Here is a 20592-nt window from a genome sequence, read left to right as displayed (position 1 = left end):
CCCCACAGGAACTGGACGCGGCAAGAGGGGGTAACTGTGTGTTCCTGGAAACAGGCCTGTTCTTTCCGGCTCCTCCGATTCCCTCGCCCGCCTGCTGCACACACAGCCCAAACAGAAACAGCAGCGACGGGATGCGGACTCTCAAGTTAGCGTTTCTGGGGATTTGATGGTCTAAACACAGCCCTAGTCATGCTTGCCCCCCCACGCCCCCCTGCTTTGTGTGCAGAGCCCGAGGCCGACCCGGCTTGGGGTTGGTTGTCAGGCTCGGGTGAGCTGTCTCCCCGACCGCTTAGGTGGGTGAGGCTGCAGCTCGGGGAGCGTCGCCGTGGGACAGGCTGAAGGTGGTCCCCACACAGAGCTGGCGACGTTCCTGGAGCAGAGGCACTGGTGGGAAGTCCACGGGCTGAGCAGACTCCGGGAGGTGCCGGGCAGCGTCTGGACCCCCGGACCTTCCTGCGCTACAGTAAGCAGCCTGCTCTTAGCCTCAACGCTGCGCTCACTGGCCGCAGGCATCGCGTTTTCAAAGCTGCGAGATCCTTCCCCACGGAATCTTCTAGGCCACCTGGCATGGCATCCTGAGATGACATCATTCTTGCCGTCTGTTCGAGCAGGGACGCGGATCGGTGTCCGGCCGTACCCGGGACACCACAGGGCCCCGAGCTCCACGTCCGGCTGCAGTGGGGCCACGCGGGGGGCTCCTCCTTTGAAGAAGAGCTTGGCGGAGGTGGGCGTCTGGCCTCGATGAGGAAGGACGTGCGGGCATCCGCTCGCGGGGAGTCGGGCGCCAGCTTCCACTCTGGTGACGGGGAAGGGACCGGGTCCCTCTGACCGGGCCGGACGGCAAGTGCCGGGTGCCGGCCACGCACATCCCGGGGGCTCCGTGGCCCCGTGCAGCCACGTCCTCCCTCGGTGACCGGGTTTAAGAACCTCCCGCCAGCGTGGGAAGGCAGGTGAGCGGCCGCACTTGCCGGAGAGTTCTGAGCGCAACGCTTCGGGCCGCTGCTGCAGTTTCACGGACCATTAACAATTTGCTAATATTGTTTTAGCTTGCAAATTAGCGAGGCTCCACGGTTCGGGAAGGTTCCGTGGCTGCCATCAATCAGATGAACCTCTTCATGCATGAGATGAAAAACGATTTCTAGTCTTTGAGGCTCACACGGCAATTACGGAAACCTAAAGTTGGGGGGAGGGCGCGTCCCCCCGAAGCGCTGTTAGCGATTCTATTAACTTGATTTCTTGACTCAGAAGAATGAAGCCACAAGGATCTCAACTCGGGGACTTGACAGTTTCAGTGACGAGGAAACTGGCAATCGGGAGCGGCCGGGAGAGCCTGGGGCGTGAGGAGAGGACGGCGGGGAGGCCGCGACACCAGGCGGTGCCCCGGGGGCTCCTCTGAGGCTGCAGACAGACTTGGAAACCACCTTGGACCCCAGCCTCCCGACGGCGGGCACCGGCAAGATGCTTCTTAGTGGTCTCGTGCCATTTTAGTTTGGCTCACGGTCCAGAAAGGGCGCTGGGCCGCTGGCGGCCGGGGTTTGAACGCTGGCTCCGACAGCCAGAGACACCAGTACCCTTGTTTCCACTGTTACTGGTCCTGTAGGAAGATGCAGCGTATTCAGGCGACAGGTCGAGCCGTGGACGCTGCCCATCCTGGCCCGGGTGGGCGCCCTGGGCCTTGGGGTCCTGAACCTGGGTCAGGGACGGGCGGTCTCCCCGGCACCTTCAGGGATTGTGGGTAGTCCCTCACTTGGCGCTCCTGCTCACGCTAGGAACAGACCCCACCATCGTTACTCCTTACGAGGGCCGGACTGTGTCCCCCAAATTCTTATGTTGGGGCCCTGACCCCCCAGACGTCGGGACGGGACCGTGCTGGAGACAGAGTCTCTGCAGAGGCGATGAGGGAGAACGGGGTCACGTGGGGCGGCCCCCTGCGACTGGCGTCCCTGCGGAAAGAGGGACTGGGACACAGACACCCAGGGACGACCGTGCGAGGACACGGGGACGGACGGTGTCTGCACGTGAGGGAGGGAGGCGTCGGGAGACCCGGCGCTGCCCTTGGATTTCAGGACCGGGAGGCGACGAAAATCCGTTGTTGCAGCCGCCCGTCTGTGGAACTGTTGTGGTGGCCCGACTCAGAGACGGGGGCACAGGAGCCCCAGGGGTGAGCAGGCGCCAAGCTTCCGCGTGCCCGAGGGGCAGAGCTCGGGTCCCAGCCCGGGCGGTGAGGCCAGAACCTCCGCCCCGGGGACAGGCTCACTGGGCTCCGACCTCAGACGTGCGGGTGCCGTTTGCAGAGTGTCTGGCTTCCCCCGCCCCGTTCCCGCCTGTGGTCCCGCCAAGAGCGGCCGGCGATGGGCACGGCGGGGGGCGGGGACGCGTGTGGGTCTGGGCCCTGCTCCTGCCCCCCGCCAGCACCCCGAGGGCTCTGCCGGCCACCTCAGCCTTGAATCATTCCCCCTTGTCCTCGCTTACTTCTTCTGGGGCCGAATTTCCTTCCTGGTCATTCACTGCTTTTCCTCCCCCCTTCCCCCTTCCCCTGTATTTTCTTCCTCTCTCTCCGTCAGTCTTTTTGTTTTTGTTTTAATTTTTTTTAACATTTATTCATTTCCGAAAGACAGAGAGACAGAGTGTGTGCAGGGGAGGGGCAGAGAGAGAGGGAGACACAGGATCCGAAGCAGCTCCAGGCTCCGAGCTGTCAGCACAGAGCCCGACGCGGGGCTCGAACTCACAAACGGTGAGATCATGATCAGAGCCGAAGTCGGGCACTCAACTGACTGAGCCGCCCAGGCACCCCTAATATATAGTATTTTATATGACATAATAGGCTCTATTATATTATAGCTTATATTATGTAGAGCATATCTGTATTATAATTATATAATATATACTAAATGTATTATATAAAATAAATTGTAATATATTCTATATCCTTGCAAGTATCTAAACGATATTTTTAAATATGTGTGTGCGTCTCGTGTGTGCATACGTTTTATGTGTGTATACACATTTCATGCACATTTTACGTGTGTATGCATTGCAAAGGGGTGAGACTGCCATCTGATGACGGGGTAGTCAAGAGCACACCCCGGGGAGGGCCGCGTGGCCGGCAGAGGCCGTGAGCACGTGCCGGGCCTTAGCGACTGCCACGGTCCCAGGAGGCTGAGCTGGGACTGAGAGAGTTTGCAGGCACCGGAAGGGACAAGGGACACATCGGGTGGGCGGGGGGGGGGGGCGGAGAGGAAGTGGCTGGGTCCAGACACGCACCTGCAGCACAGCCAGAGGGAGGGCGTCCGCGGGGCCGGGCGGGACGTTAGCTGGGAAGTGGACGCCCCCCTCAAGTTTACGCTCAGGTTGCAGTGGTGGCGGCGGTTAGAGGTGGCGAAGCCCAGGGGTAACTGACAGAGCCTGGAACCCAGCAGCAGCTGAGATCCACACAGGGACACCCGAGGACAAAGGAGGCACCTGCGTTCGCGCCTTCAGATTGGGCTCTATGGATACGACCGCCTCAACAATCCCCGAAGGCAGAAACTATAATTAGTATGATGGACATGTTAATTGTACCTTTACTGAAAAATTAAAAATGTAAAATGTGTGATCCCGATAAAAATACTCTGGTAAAACCATAAGGAAGGTGAATATGTTGGGAATGTCTTCTCTCTCTCCACGTCTTGAAATTCGGTGAAACATTTAAGTTGGCTCAACAGAATTTAGAAACTTCTGACTCTGTGGAGGCTCACGGGGATGGCATGATTTTGATAAAGATATTTGTATGGAAACATCCGTCCCAGAAAGACGGCATTTCCAGGGCTGCGTCGGGGAGGGCACGCACTCGCGGGGTCTCTCCCGAGGACGCGTCTGGGGCAGCGAAAACATCCAGGTAGTTACGGGCAAGAACGAGTATGAATCATTGACAGAGGAGTTTGTGGTTCACAACGATGGTAGCTGGACTGATGGAGTCACTAACGGGGGACGGCGGGAGGCGCGTCCTTGGGGTGGAAAGTAGTGCGGTTACTGGATGGGGTGGCAGGGGTGCGTGGGCGCCGAGTTTAGAGGCGAGTCTTACTTCGTTGGTTTAAACTTTTTATTTTGAAATAACTTCAGACTCAGAAAAGGCACAAGGGAAACTTAAGTCTATAAATTCTTTTTTTTTTTTATTTTTATTTAAAAAAATTTTTTTTTCAACGTTTATTTATTTTTGGGACAGAGAGAGACAGAGCACGAACGGGGGAGGGTCAGAGAGAGAGGGAGACACAGAATCGGAAACAGGCTCCAGGCTCTGAGCCGTCAGCCCAGAGCCTGACGCAGGGCTCGAACTCCCGGACCGCGAGATCGTGACCTGGCTGAAGTCGGACGCTTAACCGACTGCGCCACCCAGGCGCCCCTATAAATTCTTAAAAAAGAAACTGAGGAAAATATGGAATCATAAATGTCTTTAATAAGAACAAGGAAGAAATTACAGAGGGGCGAGGTGGAGGGCAGAGAGTGACAACGTCCCCCTGAAATCCTGGCTCCAAGTAGCCCCACCGTTTGTCGACGCTGTAAAGACAATAATGAAAAAACCAGCATTGAAACAGCAACGAGAGACTGTTCACGGGAGAAACACTTTCAATCAGGACACGGGAAGTTTGGGAATTTATAAAAGAGGAAGGAAAAAGCCTGTACCATGTAAGCAAAGGAAAACTGGACGGCTCCACAAACGTGAAGGTGAACTTTGAGGCCAAATACATATTAGAGATACAAGGGGCAGTTCACTGGGGTGCCTGGGGGCTCAGTCGGTTGAGCGTCTGACTTCGGCTCAGGTCACGATCTCGCAGTCCGTGAGTTCGAGCCCCGCGTCGGGCTCTGTGCTGACGGCTCGGAGCCGGGAGCCTGCTTGGGATTCTGCGTCTCCTTCTCTCTCTCTCCCTGCCCTACTCGTGCTCTGTCTCTCTCTCTCTAAATAAATAAACATTAAAATTTTTTACAAAAAGGGGCAGCTCATTACCATAAAAGGGGAGTTCAACAGGAAGTCAGGCGACTGCTCATACCTAAGGATTCGCAAGCTTCTAATTTGTAAAGAAAGAAGCCAAATCTGTCACCTGCAGAGATGCTCCCAGGCCCCCTGGGAGACTGCTGGGAGGAGTCAGAGTGCAGTCGGTCCCCCCCCCCCCCCCCCCCCCGGCGACCCACGGCCGCGGCCCACCTGCGCGCACCTGTGCCGTGCCCGGAGCGCGATACGCACGCTCTGGGGGACCGCTCACGTCGCCTGCTGGAGCCAGTCCCCTCGAAGGACCAAGGACAGAAACCAGAACGCGGTCCCCTCGGTCGGGTCGACCGGGAAGGTTTGTGACCCCCGCTGTAACCCTTCCCCTGGCCACGTGTGCCCCTCTTCCGAGGTCGGGAGAGCGTGCGTGATGGGTCAGCCAGGGCGTGCCCTGGGGTCCACGTCTCCGGTCCCTCCCTGTTGGTGCACGGTTTCCCCGTGAGCGGCCCTGAGGCGGCCGCTCTGGTCTCCGTGTGCTCGGCTTCTGGAAGAATTGGCTTAAGGACGGTCTTGTTTTCTGCGCCGTGAGCTGTGTGTTGGGGACGGTGGCCTCCGTCTCCAAAGTATATAGCTTGGGATTCAGCTCGAAACCTCGCTGTGTCCCTGGACAGGTCAGCCGGTCTTCGTGCTGGAATTCTGCGCTCAGTGAGGGGGAGGTGGTCGCCCCCAAAGGGCCTGTGAAGATGGAGGTGTGTGAGGTCCCCCAAAGAGCGCCTGGTGTACAATAACCACAAACGCAGGTAAAGGCTGCTGTTTTTATTATGATTTATCAGGCGTCGTGGCCGGAGCGGGCGCGGGGCCCGACCGTGTATTCAAAACGCTGAGCACAGGGTCTGAGGCAGAGGAGGGGCTCCTATGTCGCATATAAATCACATCGTGAGTTGTTCAATGGAATGAATCTTCTTCCTTTTCATTAAAGATCTGCTGGGTTCTGTGCCTCACACCTGGACCCAACACGGGGTCCTGGATGCCGGTGCCAGGATCCGTTGGCTGCGGAGCCCACGGAGACACGGACCCCGGAGACCCTGGCCCGTGAGTGGGGACCTCCCCGCAAAGGTCCGGAACCCTGGGCAGGGTTGGCGGCCGGCAGCTTGGGAACCACACGTGCCCTGCCCGGGCGACTCAGTCACAGGGGGTCACTTTCTGGTATTTACAGTCAAGCTATGTCCCCACCCAGCAAGCAGAGCCCAGTGATTTTTCTCAAATTACCTTTGGATAACATATAATTAGTGCATTCCCATTGTAGGGCATTTGGAAAATCCATACTCATAGAAAATGCAAATTGCCATCACACGGTTCTGTCCCCCGGGGGCAAATCATTGCTAAACGTTGGGTTAATCATTTCCATATTTTTTCCTTCACAAAGTTTATGTCACCGAGGGCATGAAACATGAAATGTTTTTTTATCTGGTCCTTACTCTTCAAATTCATAAGGAAAACACCGAATGCTGTTCTTTAACTGGACACATTTCCCACCCCGACATCAAGAGGGCAGGTGGACAGAGCCCGCGTCCAGCTCCTGGCCAGACGCCCACAGCAGCAGAGTCACCCCCGTATGTCAGTGCCGGCCGCCTGCCCCGGGGTGCGCTGGCCGCACGGTGGCCCCGCCACGCCTGTGCCTGCCATGTTCGCGCCCCGATCCGTGCCGGGGTGGGTTCGGGGGGCTCCCGGAGCGGCGGGATGCGGGGCGGTTGGCCGGCTTGGGGCCCGGGTCTGGGGGTGTCCCGCCTGCCCTCCGCACACTGGGGGGCGCTGACACGTGCTCGTTACCCCAGCAGGAGCACACGTGCGAGCCGGCCTGGGAGGAGGGACCCGGGAGCAGGGCTGACCCGTCACGCCGGCCCGGGTCGGCAGAACAGCCCATGTGACCCGCAGACGAGAGAAAGAGCAGGGCGTGTTCTTTGCGCCACTGTCCTGGGACGGTTTGTGGTCGTGTAGAAACACCACTGACACAGCCACTTCCCAGGTGGGCGGCCACGGGGGTCACGGGATCCCTGTTTTCTCATCTGCAGGACGGAGACGGTCATGGCACCCAGTTCGCGGCGCTGCCGTGGAGTGTAGACAACGCAGCCGGCAGAAATGATCCGGTGCTGCCTGAACGTTGGCTACTCCTTGTTCGTCCTCAAAGCTTTCCTTCCGTCCGTGGTCCCCGTCACCGTTAAGTCCCCACCGTTTCCCGCTGAGATCCAGCAGGATGCATTACACTCGCCTAAAACTCCGGCTCTGGGCAAATGCCAGCATCCATGGTGGTGCCTCACGCCCTGAGTGCCTCCGAAGGAAGTGGGGGGGGGGGCTGGGGCCAGCATCTCGGGCAGGTGCTGATGGCCAAGCTCAAGCGGGGACCCAGGCGTAGCCACGCCTCGCACGCCCTCCTGGGTGGGTCGGCTCGGCCACGCTCCACACACAGCCCCTTCCTCCCCCGCCCCTCCCTCCTAGCGACGGCCTTGCTTTGTGCGTCGCCGACAGGCGCGTAGGAGCTGTTCTCACGCCTCCCGCCACCAAACCCCAACACCCAGCACCGTCCCCACCGTTTCCTGCTGCGACGCAGGAGAGTCCCTCATCCGACCCAGGTTCCAAAACCTCGGTCCAAACCCTCGCGAGTCTTCGAGGATTTCACCCCCATTGACGTTCTCACTTCAGCGCGTGCCTCTCTTCCATCGGCTCAGAAACACGTTCTAGGAAGGTCTACGCTCAAACCAGCCAGCCAAGGAATGCAGCACACGTGTGTCTTCTAAGCCAGTTCATCCCCGGGTGGAATCGTCTGCATTCTCTGCTGCTGCTTGGAGGGACAGGTGACAGGTGATGGTCAGGACGGCCCGGGGCCCCGGCCGTCGGATCTTTCTGAAACTGGCGTTGCTTTGTTCTCAAGGTTGTGCACGCGGAGTTTACAAGCCAAACAGCCACGCAGCTTCCTCCCGGCCACACCTCGCCCCTTCCTGATTCCGCCTCCTTCTCACCCCCTAAGCTGTCGCCCCTCATTGCCGGGCGGTTCCTGGGTTGTCACTGACACCGGACGCCCAACGAGGTCAGCTCTGCCGTCCTGGTGGCTTAGAAACACAGGGTCTGTTTCTGCTCCGGGTCAAGTTCAGGCAAGGGGCTCCCGGCCGGCAGCCAGCGGTGGGACATCCCTGGTGATGCAGGGGGCTCCCGCTCCCCCCTCCCAGAGCTCTGCCCCTGCAGGTCCCCAGGGCCTCGGGGACCAGCTGCAGACGGGCAGACGGGGCCGGACTGTGGAGGACCCTGCACGGAGCCCTTCACGGCCAGGCCCGGAGACACACATTTCCACTCTGGCAGGTGGGGTCACAGGACAGCCGCGGGGGGACAGGACACGTGCGGGGCGGGAACCCTGGCAGATGTCTCACCCCGTGCGGGTGCACGGCTCATTCGCTCCTGGTTGCCAGCCTCTCACTCGTATGTCCAGTGGCCCTTGCCGGTGGCCCCGCCCATTCGGGAAGAATATTTACTGTAAATCGTGAACATCTCATGAACTCTGGATGGGGGGGGCGGGGGCCCTGGATGGATGCACCGAGTTCCAAGGGAAGATATGTCTCCCACCAGCCCCTGGACACAGTGGCGAATGCAAAACAGAAACTCAGAACCGTGTCACCTTAGAATGCAGGGGTGATCATTATATATATTTATGTTGAGAGAGAGAGAGAGAGAGAAAGGGAGAGAGAGAGAGTGCAGGGGAGGGGCAGAGATGGAGAGAGAGAGAACCTTTTTTTTAAAAGTTTATTTTATTTATTTATTAAAAAAAAGTTTTTTATTTTAACATTTATTTTTGAGACAGAGAGAGACAGAGCATGAGCAGGGGAGGGGCAGAGAGAGAGGGAGACACAGAATCTGAAACAGGCTCCAGGCTCTGAGCTGTCAGCACAGAGCCCGACATGGGGCTCGAACTCACGGACCGCGAGATCATGACCTGAGCCGAAGTCGGACGCTCAACTGACTGAGCCGCCCGGGCGCCCCTATTTTATTTATTTTTGAGAAAGAGAGTGTGAGTGTGTGAGCGGGGGAGGGACAAAGAGAGAGGGAGAGAGAGAATCCCAAGCAGGCTCCACACTGAGCACGAAGCCTGATGCGGGGCTCGGTCCCATGAACCCTGAGATCACGACCTGAGCTGAAACCAAGAGTCGGACGCTTGACCGACTGAGCCCCCGGGCGCCCTGACATCTCGTGTGTCTCTTCACGCCTTCCACTGGCGGACGGCAAACACCCGAGGAGGCTGCTCTCGTGAACCTCCCCGAGGAGAAGTCTTTGTGCCCTAGACCCCGGGACGCCTCCGGCCCCCGGGAGACCCCATCACCGCGCGGAGCCCCCTGGAGCCCGTGTCTGGAGCCCCCTGGAGCCCGTCCGAGAACACTGGTGGCCCCAGACTCGGGAAGAAGGAGCAGGGACTACATGCCAAGTGTCCCTGATGTCCCGTGCTCGCCGCAGACACAGGACACCAGCCACGCCTCTGGAGCCTGTGGGCAACGGTGACCGTTCTCCGAATTCGTGGGCCTGACTTCCTCCGAAGAAACCCAAAGGCAGTTTTCACTGTAATTTTGACAAACCCACTTTCATTTCCAGCCGTCTACTTGAGAACGAGTCGTGATACAGGGGACAGAATGTTCTAGATCCCAAGAAGACCTGGGTATGGGTCCCGTGTTTGTGGCTGCAGGGTGGAGCCTCGCCGGGCCTCAGTCTCCCCGCACTGGTGACCCTGGGAGGTGCTGTGGTGGCCGCTCTCAAGGAGTCTGGGCGTGGTGCACCGATGACGGTGACGGGGGCCGTGTGGCGCGAGCCTGGCCACCTGTGCGAACGGCCACCCCTCTCGGGGCCGCCGTCGCTGAGCCACCCTGCAGTGAGGGTATCCCGCTTCCCTTTATTCATACCCCTTTGTACCTGAGCAACATAATCCAACCGTCCATCAGGAAGTAATCACCCATCTTGTTCCTTTCCATTAAAAGGGGCATTTCTCGTCTGCCTGACACTGTGAGTTACGGGCCATTTCAAACTCCATTCACCGCTCCAAGTTCATCTCGGGGCGTCCCCGGAGCGAGACGGAGCGGGAGCGCGAGACCAGGGCCCCCGCTGCACAGGGTCGCGCTTACTCATTCTGACCCTCCGTGAAATGAACAAACGTGGCTCCCCGGGAGCTCTGGGCGCTTGGAGGACGATCTAATTTACTCGGGAGGCGCCGTTTCCCCGTGGGGGTCCCCGTGTAACACTCGTGACCGATACCGTCTGTCGCATTTATGGGGCCAAGAGAAAAAAAACGGTAAAAATAGGAGTCATGTTGTAGATTTCCGGGTTGTGAATATTTTACAGTTGCATTCGTCAGAACTTTAGCTCCGAGGCCGCCGACCTGGCTGTAGCAAGTGCTAACCCGTCTTGATTCATGACAAGAAGGAACGCGGTGGTTTCCGGAGTCGGGCACCAGGAATCCACTTTAACTACTATTCCCTTCTCTCTGCATTATTTACAGGAGGCTCCGGGCCAGCCCGGAGCTCCGCGAAACTCCATTTTGGGCAAAGTTTGAGAAAATGCATCACGGTGGCAAAACTTGCTTGCATAAAATCGTGTTCACTCAGTCTTTAGGGCACAGAGCACAGCTGGCTGGTGGACACACAGGCCGACCCGCCCTTTCCTGCACGCAGGTGTGCCCCCAGCTCCCGCCCCAGCCCGGCCCCCGCAGACCCCGGCCCGCCCCGTGTTGGTCCCCAGCTGCAGAGGCACGCCGTCCCCTTGCAGGAGACCCTGCAGCGTCTGTGATCCCGAGTCCCCAGAACTGGACGGGCGCCTACGACATTCAGGAATAAGGTGAGTCTTTAGGGCACAGGGCGTGTGAGGAGGGATCTGACGGGGAGCGGCTGTGTGCGGACGGCCCGAGTAAACAGCGCCCAGGGGTTCACCAAGTCCCTGTGTCCAGGCGCTGCCCGTCGCAAGGCTATGAACATTTGTGGAGCCAGACTGGCACCAACATCGGGCGTCCCAGGCTGGGCCCGGACCCCTGGGCCTGCTGACCCCATCCCTGTGGGCTCCTCAACGCCTCGCCGCGGGACCCCGCGGGGCCCGGCCTGACAGGTGCAGGGGGCTCCAGGGGGACTGAGGCCTGAGCCTGGGCCGCTTCGCGGGGAACTGCTGCATTTTGGTACTTACGCTCTGGGGGGGGGGCCCAGGTCCACACCTGAGGAGGCACCTGATCGCAGCCCCCACCCCCATTGGCCTTGCGGGGGGTGGGGGTCAATGGTGGGCGACCCTGATTCGGTCAGAATCACGTCAGCGGTGGGGTAGGGGCGGTGATGAGCCTTCCCTGTAATACCTTCTGTCCCCTCCCCTCTCTTCCCTTCCCCTCCCCTCCCCTCCCTTCCCCCCTCCCTTCCCGTCCTCTCCCTTCTCTCCCCTTTCTGTGAGACTTCTGTCTCCTCCCCTTCCCTCCCCTCCCCTTCTCATCCCTCCCCTTTCTGTGAGACTTCTGTCTCCTCCCCTCCCTCCCCTCCCCTTCCTCCCCCTCCCCCCCAGCGCTACGCTTCCCTGCATCAGAGCATGGCCGTGTTTCTGCTTCTTGTATATTTTCCACAATTCTGGTGTATCTGGAGCAGGGCAGAGGGTCCGTCCACGTGCGTCACGCTCCCTAAGAACGTCTGCTTCCCTCGCTCACAGGGACAGCCGTGTCCCTTTCCCGGGGGTGGACCCAGTTTGCCTCAGCGATGACCAGGCTATCTCGCCTCCCTGTGTATTGCACGTTATGTGACAATCCGATGATGGGTTAGTAGCAGCCTGGGAAGGAGGGCGCCAGACGCCTTTGCTTCAATATCGAACATTCGGGGGAGCTCCTCCTGTGTTTCCTCTGCCGTGAACGCTTCCGTAAATCCGTCAAGGTCCGCCCGCCTGCTCCTCTCAAAGAATTACAAAAATGCACTCTCGGATCTGAAGGGGAGCTCGGCCGATCCCTGTGCAGCACATTCCTGAAGCTGCACGAGACAAGAGGCACCGACGGCGGCTGGTCGGACACGGGGACCCACGGCGGGCAGGGCGGCCACGGGCACCTGCTCACGCACTTGAGGACCCAGCAATGTCGAAGCGGCCACTCGGTGGCCAAGGTGTGGTCCACGATCGCCTCCTGCAGCTACGGGACGTCCGCCCGGCATCCGCTCACCAGGAGAGGACTCACTCGGGCTGCCCGCGGAGCGAGGGGCGGGACCGGCGGCCGTCGCCGTGGGCGTATTGGTGGTGGTCTCTGTGGTTAGGGGCTAAGGCTCGCGGCCTCCGGACGGAGAACCCAGCAGAGGAATGGACGCTGCGCAGTCACAAGGGAACAGACCCGGGCAGCAGGCGCCGCTCACCGTCAGAGAAACGCAGACGCCACAGCGTGGTCTGCCCCACCCGCGCTGGCATGTCACGTGGCAGGCCACAGGTCCCTTCGGTCCCTGCCCCCGCACTGGCTGGTGCGTGGTTGCCGCCCCGGCTACGCGGGGACGCAGGTGCACACGTTCGTCTGCACGCCGCCGACCGTGCTCGACGCGTGGGCGTGGTTCGTGGCCCGTCACCTGTGCTTCACCACGGTGAGAGAATGTGGCGGGCATTCCATGGCCGGAACACTGAATATGAAGTCGCGACAAGATCTGTGGATAGCTGCAATCGCTGAAGTTTCGTGACCTTGAGACAATTCCTTTCACAGATCAGCAGGTTGCAGCCCGTCCCCCGTGTCCCCGAGGGGCTGCTCTGAGGACCTGCTCGGTGAGGCTCGTAGGAATGGACGCCAGTGTGTGTCCTGTGGCTTCTGACTCCTGCCCGCGGGGCTGGGACGACGGCCTGTCAGCGGGGGCTGCTGCGGTTCTCGTAGCAAGCGGGCAGCGTGGCCGTGTCCCTGCTGAGGCCAGCGGGGACATCCTATCCTCATGGCTCCCATCCTGATGGCCCCTGTCCCCACAGTCCCTGTCCCCACGGCCCCCATCCCCACGGCCCCGTCCCCACGGCCCCCGTCCCCAAGGCCCCCGTCCCCCAGCCCCCGTCCTCACAGCCCCTTCCCCACGGCCCCCATCCCCATGGCCCGGTCCCCAGGGCCCCATCTCCATGGCCCCGTCCCCAAGGCCCCCGTCCCCACAGCCCCTGTCCTCACAGCCCCGTCCCCACGGCCCCCATCCCCACGGCCCCGTCCCCATGGCCCCCATCCCCACGGCCCCGTCCCCACGGCCCCCATCCCCATGGCCCTGCCCCCACGGCCCCCATCCCCAGGGCCCCAGTCCCCAAGGCCCCCATCCCCAGGGCCCCGTCCCCATGGCCCCATCCCCACGGCTCCCATCCCCAGGGCCCCATCCTCACGGCCCCCATCCCCAGGGCCCTGTCTCCACGGCCCCATCCCCAAGGCCCCCGTCCCCACGGCCCCCGTCCTCACAGCCTCCATCCCCAGGGCCCCATCCCCAGGGCCCCGTCCCCATGGCCCCTGTCCCCACGGCCCCCATCCCCAGGGCCCCGTCCCCAAGGCCCCTGTCCCCACGGCCCCCATCCCCAGGGCCCCGTCCCCATGGCCCCATCCCCACGGCTCCCATCCCCAGGGCCCCGTCCCCATGGCCCCATCCCCACGGCCCCCATCCCCAGGGCCCTGTCTGCACGGCCCCATCCCCAAGGCCCCCGTCCCCACGGCCCCCGTCCTCACAGCCTCCATCCCCAGGGCCCCGTCCCCATGGCCCCTGTCCCCACAGCCCCCATCCCCAGGGCCCCGTCCCCACGGCCCCATTCCCATGGCCCCGCCCCCACGTTCCCCATCCCCACGGCCCGGTCCCCAGGGCTGGAACACCCCATGAAGTCCAGTCTCTCTCCTCATGTGGTGTTAACAGAACTCTACTCAGACCAAATCACTCTTTTTTCGTTTCTCATTTGCTTGAAAGAGGAAGATGAGTCTGGGGCCCCAGGGCCTCCCCGGCTCCAGCTGCCTCACCCAGGGTGAGGTGGCCGAAGTCACGCCTGCAGGTTGAGCGGGTGCGAGGCCGCCTGGCGGGAGGGCTGTGACCACACCCTGTGCCTCGCCCCAAACCCCGACTTAGGTCCCCGCTTGGACGGGACGCCGTGTCACTGCCAGCGACGAGCCTCCGCGGCTTTCCGCCTTCATTCCTTCCAACAAAAAAGCACCACTTTTTTCTCGTTTCTCTCTTTCGCCTCCTTTCTGACCGATTCCCGAACTTTGCTGTGCGTCTGGTGTGGGAAGCGTCTTACCCTCCATCCTTCCTGCTGGCCGTCCTTAATTTTCCTTTAAATACGCCCTCGAGGACTGACGGCTCATGAGCCGCCAGCTGCCCTCCCCTCGCTGGGATTGCGGGTGAAATCTAGCCTTTCACACGCGATCCTTCTAAGCCTCTCGGACCGGCATTGGGGTTTTCTTTCAAGAATGGTTTACGACAGTTGTGTTGGTCTTGGATCCCCTGTTGGACCCGCGTGCGATCCGTTTGGAGACCGGAGGCTCCCAGGAAGGGGGGCGTGGTGCTGTGCACCTGCTCGAGGCGGGGGCCTGGGGGGGGGGCTCAGGCTGCAGCTGCGCCTTCGGGGCCTGGCCCAGCCTCCCTCCCCGCCCTCCCGCATCCCTGCTCCTGAGCCGCCAATGAGCCCGCTTGTCTTCCTTTTCTTTTTCCTGAAACGTCACGTCGGACGCCTGAGGACTTACTTCGTTCGGCCTTGTTTTCTCCTCCTTTTGAAAAGCATCCTCGAGCGTCCCCGAGTGGGGAGCGTGGTCACCTGGGTGCCTCCACATCGATGCGGCCGATGCCAGGGCCCCTTCCCGGGCGCTCCTGTCTTCTCGCAGGGGCCAGGAGCCCTGGGTGGGCACCGGCATCCAAACCCTTGCCCCCACCTTCCTCCTGCACAACTGCGGGCGTTGTGCCCCCGACACACGGGCTGCACGTGAGCTGAGCCTCCCGCCGGCCGCTGGGGGGCTGCTGTGGGTAAGCTGCGATGCCGGACCACCTTTGGCCTGCCTGGGCCTCCTCTTCAAACCCAGGCCCTCAGCTTTCCCGTCTGGGCCACAGCCCTCTTTTAAGGGTCCCTCCCCTGCAGGGAGCCGCCCGGCTCTGGGCCCCCGCAGCCCCCCAGCGCTCTGGCGGAAGGTCATCACCCCTCCTGACCTCCTGGGGCCCCGTCTTCTTGGCACGGTTCCTGGTTGGCGCCCAGTGACTTCCTTTAGTTTGGGTCCAGCTGTTCCCTGTCAAGGAGTTCTGAAGCAGGTGACAGGTGTATTCGTTCCCCAGGGCGTTGGTGACAAACTGCCACAGGCCAGGTGGCTGGAGGCGGCGAAGATTTATCTCGCACAGGCTGGAGGCCAGAGAGCAGACATCTAGGCGGGGCAGGGCCGTGCTCCCTGCCGAGGCCTCAGGACGGGCTCTTCCGGCCTCTTCCGGGCTCGGGCGCTCCTGGGCCGCGGCCGCGTCCCTCTCGGCCTCCCTCATCACGTGGCCTCTCCCTGCCAGTCCCCGTCTCTCTCCTCTCGTGGAAGGACTCCAGTCATTGCATTTAGGGCTCATCCTGGTCCAGGATGGTCTGATGTCGGGTCCCGTAATGTACGTAATCACATCTGTTAAACCTTGGCGGGGCTTGGACACGTCCTTCTGGGGACCCAAGAGCACCCACCGCATCTTTCTTCCCAGAACCGCGTGCCACACACGCGTGTCCGCCTGGAGCCTCAGCGTCCAGGGTCGCGATCGGGGTGTGGGTGGGGTGCCAGCAGGGGTCCGCAAGAATAGATACGACAGTTGCGCTGTGGGAATGTTGCCTCCTGCAGCCCGGCCCGCCGGGATAGGAGCTGTGTCTCCCGGGTCCACATCAGCGTGGAAAACCGCCCCCTGTCCCGACCTCCCTGGTGACCCTGGGACCCAGAGTCTGAGCAGATGGGGCCCTGTTCACGTCCTGGCAGGTGAGCATGACCGTGGCCCCGGGGCTGCTCCCTGCGGGTGACTGGCGAGCCCGTGTCACTGCCGTTGGCCGCGGTGCTGACACCCTCCAAGCCCCTGTGACAGGCACGGTGACATTTCTGTAGCCCCAACTCTGAGAACCAGCACGGGAGGAACGGTCCCAGCACCAGCCACTTGACCAAGAAGCACATGGTTGTGGGTTGTGGCCCCACAGCTGTGGTGACCCTGCTTAATCAGTTTTTTTTTAATGAGAGTGCGAGTGAGGAAGGGGCAGAGAGAGAGGGAGACACAGAACCTGAAGCAGCTCCGGGCTCCGAGCCGTCAGCACAGAGCCTGACGCGGGGCTGGAACCCACCAACTGTGAGATCGTGACCTGAGCCGAGGTCGGATGCTCCACCGGCTGAGCCACCCAGGTGCCCCCACTTGTTCCCTGTGGTGACTGTTCACGATCCCCAGGTTCCGAGAGTACGAGGTGTGTCCGTGACTCAGAGCAAGAAGCTGTACGTCCATCGGCAAGCGCGTCGTTGACTAGGGTTTGTGGAGGGAGGTCTGGGCACAGCGGGTGGAGAGGGTCACGAAGGACGTGCCCGGCGCGGGGTGGGGAGGGCAGGGGAGAGAGGCAGAAACCCGGAGCACAGGCAGGGCCGGGGTGTGCAGAGTGTAGACACATAGGGACTTGGAAAGAGTCCCGGAAGGCCATGCGGTCCTGCCGGGAAGTGACGTGATTCAGCGTCAAGCCTCCCGCCAGCAGCTGCGGTGTGGACAGGGTGTCTGAGGCAGGCAGAGGGGGCGGGTTATCGGGGTAGCTTTGGGGGTGGTGGGAGTTTGCGACAAATGAAGACAGATGAGGCAGAGGTAAGTGACCGGCCAGGCATGTCCGGGAATCACGGAATCACGAGCGGGTACAGGCCCAGGAGCACGGAGGGGTGCGGACCCTGGAGAAGTGCCCTCGTTAGGGTCTCCTGGAGCTGGTGGCCAGCCAAGCGGTTCACCAAGGATTCCAGTCTATGCATCGTGTCTGAATAAAGAGGTCAAGAAACCTTTATCAATAAGACAGAAGAAATAGGTAAAATAGACAAAGCCACAGCAAAACCAATCTTTTGCTAAATTGGCACAAATAACAGCAAATCCAAATTGTTTCAAACCTAACAAAGGAAATGATTGCCCCTAATCACAATCCTCAACATACACACGTAAACACACACACTTTAGCTCAGTGGCCTCACGGGTGAAGTATTAGAACTATTTAATAGAAACTTAAAAAAATTTTTTTATTTATTTTTGAGAGAGAGACAGAGCATGAGCAGGGGAGGGGCAGAGAGAGAGAGGGAGACACAGAATCTGAAGCAGGTTCCAGGCTCTGAGCTGCCAGCACAGAGTCCCACACGGGGCTCGAACTCACGGACTGCAAGGTCATGACCTGAGCTGAAGTCAGATGCTCAACCAACTGAGCCACCCAGGCGCCCCAAGTATTCTAACTATTTAAGAGCTTAAGTCTGTCCTAACCGAACTGTTCCAGAGATTATAAAAGGGAAGAACTTTTCTCAACTTGTTCAGGGAGGGGGCCAGCATAACCTTGACATCTAAGCCAGGAGGATTAAAAGGGAAATTTACAGAGCGGCCTCTCTTACAAACAGAGACAAAGAAATCCTAAGCAAAATACTAGCCAACTAAACCTGAACACATATAACGTGATAAATGATCGTAGCCAAGGCTGGCTTATTCCAAGAACGTGATATGGATTAACACTAGAATATTAGCTAACATCCTACTTCTGGTTCAGATATACAAAGTCACAAGTGAGCATTACACAGTAATAATGAAAGCATTCCAGAAACTTGAAAATATATACGTCAGAGGGAAGAACATTGGAGTCGAGGACTAAAGCAACACAAATGATCTAAAGTCCAGAAAATGAGGGATCAGCGCTGGCCCTGCTCCTGGTGGGGCTGTGGGGGCAGAAGGAATCCCACACGTGCCTGCAGGAGAAACGGCCTGGCTCTTACAGACTCTCGTCAACAGCCGTCAGGCACCAGATGGCCCCTGGATGATGTGCAGCGGCGGGGGCTTCTCTAAGTACAAGTCAGATGCTGTCAAAAGTGGGACGCAGGGCAGGAGAGCTGAGGGGGCCCCCAGATCCTGAGCGTGGTTGGGGAGGGGTGGGGTCACTGAGAGGATACCAGATGCTGAGCATGGTTGGGGAGAGTTGGGGTTGCTGAGACAAATCCCAGATGCACTCCAAGCCTCCAAATTTAACCGGCAGAGAAAGGGGGAGGGGAGAGCTGGTAAGAATCCCTTTAAGGAGTTGCAGTGGGTCAAGGTGTCAGGAACACCAGGGTGGTACCCACACAGCAGGTGCCAGGGCTGGGTTAGGACTAGAGGAAAGCCCTAACTGGGGCTGGGGTCCCCAACAACCCAAACACAGGCCACTAAACCCACGTTAGGAAAAGATCATCCACAGAGGCACAATTCTCTTTGATGCTCACAGCCTAGACCCTGACAAGGGACTTTTGTGATACATTCTCTCAAAAAACTTGAAACCAATGATTAACTGATGCCAAGCCCAGAACCAGCTCAGCTACGGGTCAGACTTTCCTCCCAGTGTAGCCTCCTGGCATCGGGACGGTGCCTGTCCTGAATGTGACTATTAATGACTGTAGTCCGGGCCGTCCTATGGGTACATGTCCAGCACAGTATTGAGAAATCATGTGCACACACACACGGAAACGTGGCCCGTTTTCAAGAGAGGAAACAGAATAACAGAAGAGCCATGAAAGACTGCAATATTGAGTCATCAGAAGGGATTCTGAAGTAATTAAGTTAAAAATGCCCAAGACCTAGTGGAAAGATATATGCTAAGAATGACAAAAATGAAAAGTGTATAATACAGAGAACAAAATCATCGAATTAGAAGGCAGATCAATACAATATATTTAAATTAAGAGAAATGCAAAACAAGTTTAAAAGAAAAAAAACCCATACATTGGAGACAATATTAAATGGCGTAAAAATACAACTGGGGACTCAGAAGGAAAAGATAGAAAAAAAGTGGCAAAAAAATATTTGGAAAGATAATTTTTGAGATCTTTGCAGAGTCAGTGAAATGCATCGGCCTGCAGAATCAAGAAACTCAACCCCGAGCCCATCCCCAGGTGGGGATGTAGGTCCGTCCCAGCGAAGATGCTGTCACTCACAGACAAGAGCGGGGTCACCGACAACCAGAGACAGGTTTACGATGGAAAGAAGAAAAATGGCTTCTCGTCAGAAACAAAGAAGGTCAGAAGTCAATTAAATGACATCTTTAAGGTCCTAAAATAATAAAAATTGTTAATTTGTAATTTTATAACAAATGTAAATGTCCCATAAAGATCGAGGAGAAATAAAGACATGTACAGTCAGCTGTGGAGAGAGTCTGTCTCCTCCCGGCCTAACCAGCCAAACACGTTGGGTGAAGGTCTTGGGGTTGCAGAGAAATGACACGACACCTGTGGGTCCGGAGCTGAAATGGGACAGGTCTGACCTCTCTTTCTCACACACATTTATATATATTTGGTATGAATATATAAGTTCATACGTCTTAAGAAAATGATTATTTAAGGCAGAAATAATCGCCATGTGCTCTGAAGCATGTCGGGCTCCACGACGCAGCCACGAGCCACCGGCCGGGAGGTGGTTGAGGGGAACAGGCTGCCGTCAGGCTCTTCCCCACTTTGTGAGACAGGACAGCATCCTGGAAGCACAGCTACTGAGAGACGGAGCCAGTCTCAGTGTGAATGTCTGAGCACAATACAAGAGTAGTTAAAGAGGGGGCGCTGGGGTGGCTCAGTTGGTTAAATGTGCAACGCTGGGGCTCAGGTCGTGATCTCAGAGTTCGTGGGTTCGAGTCTTGTGTCTGGCTCTGTGCTGACTGTGGAGCCTGCTTGGGATTCTGTCTCCATCTCCCGCCCTCCCCCTCCCGCCTCTTAAAAAAAAAATAGCTAAAGGAATAACAGAATACTAAAAACAAACGTTGATGCCGAATAAAGTGGAACAAAAATGGAAGTGAATCAGTGTTTGACAAACTTCAGAACACGAGACTTGACCTCTCTCCTAGCAGGATCTGAATCCAGTCTACACTGGCCAGGCACTCAAAGTGAAAGTTAACTGCTGTGAGGTGGGTGCAGAACAAAACAAACACAACAAAGTCAAAGACCCACTAATGCTTCCCCCTAGAGACAGACTTCACTGTAAGATACAGGACAGATGGATGGACAGACAGGAGGCGGAGGGAAGGGGACCCACACCAAAACCACTGTACTGCTACCAAACAGCAGAGTTTAGGAGGATGAGTTTTACTGGACACAAAGACGGGTGATTTTATAATGGCAAAGTGATAAATTCACTGAGGAGACATAATACTAGGTAAGTACTGGCCTAGCAACAGAAATTCAAAATGCACGAAGAAAATTGTCAGAAACGAAGACAGAAATGTGCAGATACACAACCATGACCGGCATGAATATCACCCGTCTTTCAATTACTTGAATGAATAGGGGAAAATATCTCTGTAGAATATTAAAATAATTACCAACCAACGTGACTTACCTGACCTTGATAGAACCCTCTCTCCAGCCACTGCAGGATGTATGTTCTTCGCAAACACACATGCAACGTTCTTTAACACGGACCCTATCTGGGCTGCAG

Source organism: Prionailurus bengalensis, chromosome B4 (genome assembly GCF_016509475.1).
Source record: "Prionailurus bengalensis isolate Pbe53 chromosome B4, Fcat_Pben_1.1_paternal_pri, whole genome shotgun sequence".
In the NCBI taxonomy this organism is placed as follows: domain Eukaryota; kingdom Metazoa; phylum Chordata; class Mammalia; order Carnivora; family Felidae; genus Prionailurus; species Prionailurus bengalensis.
This window is presented reverse-complemented; position numbering follows the sequence as displayed.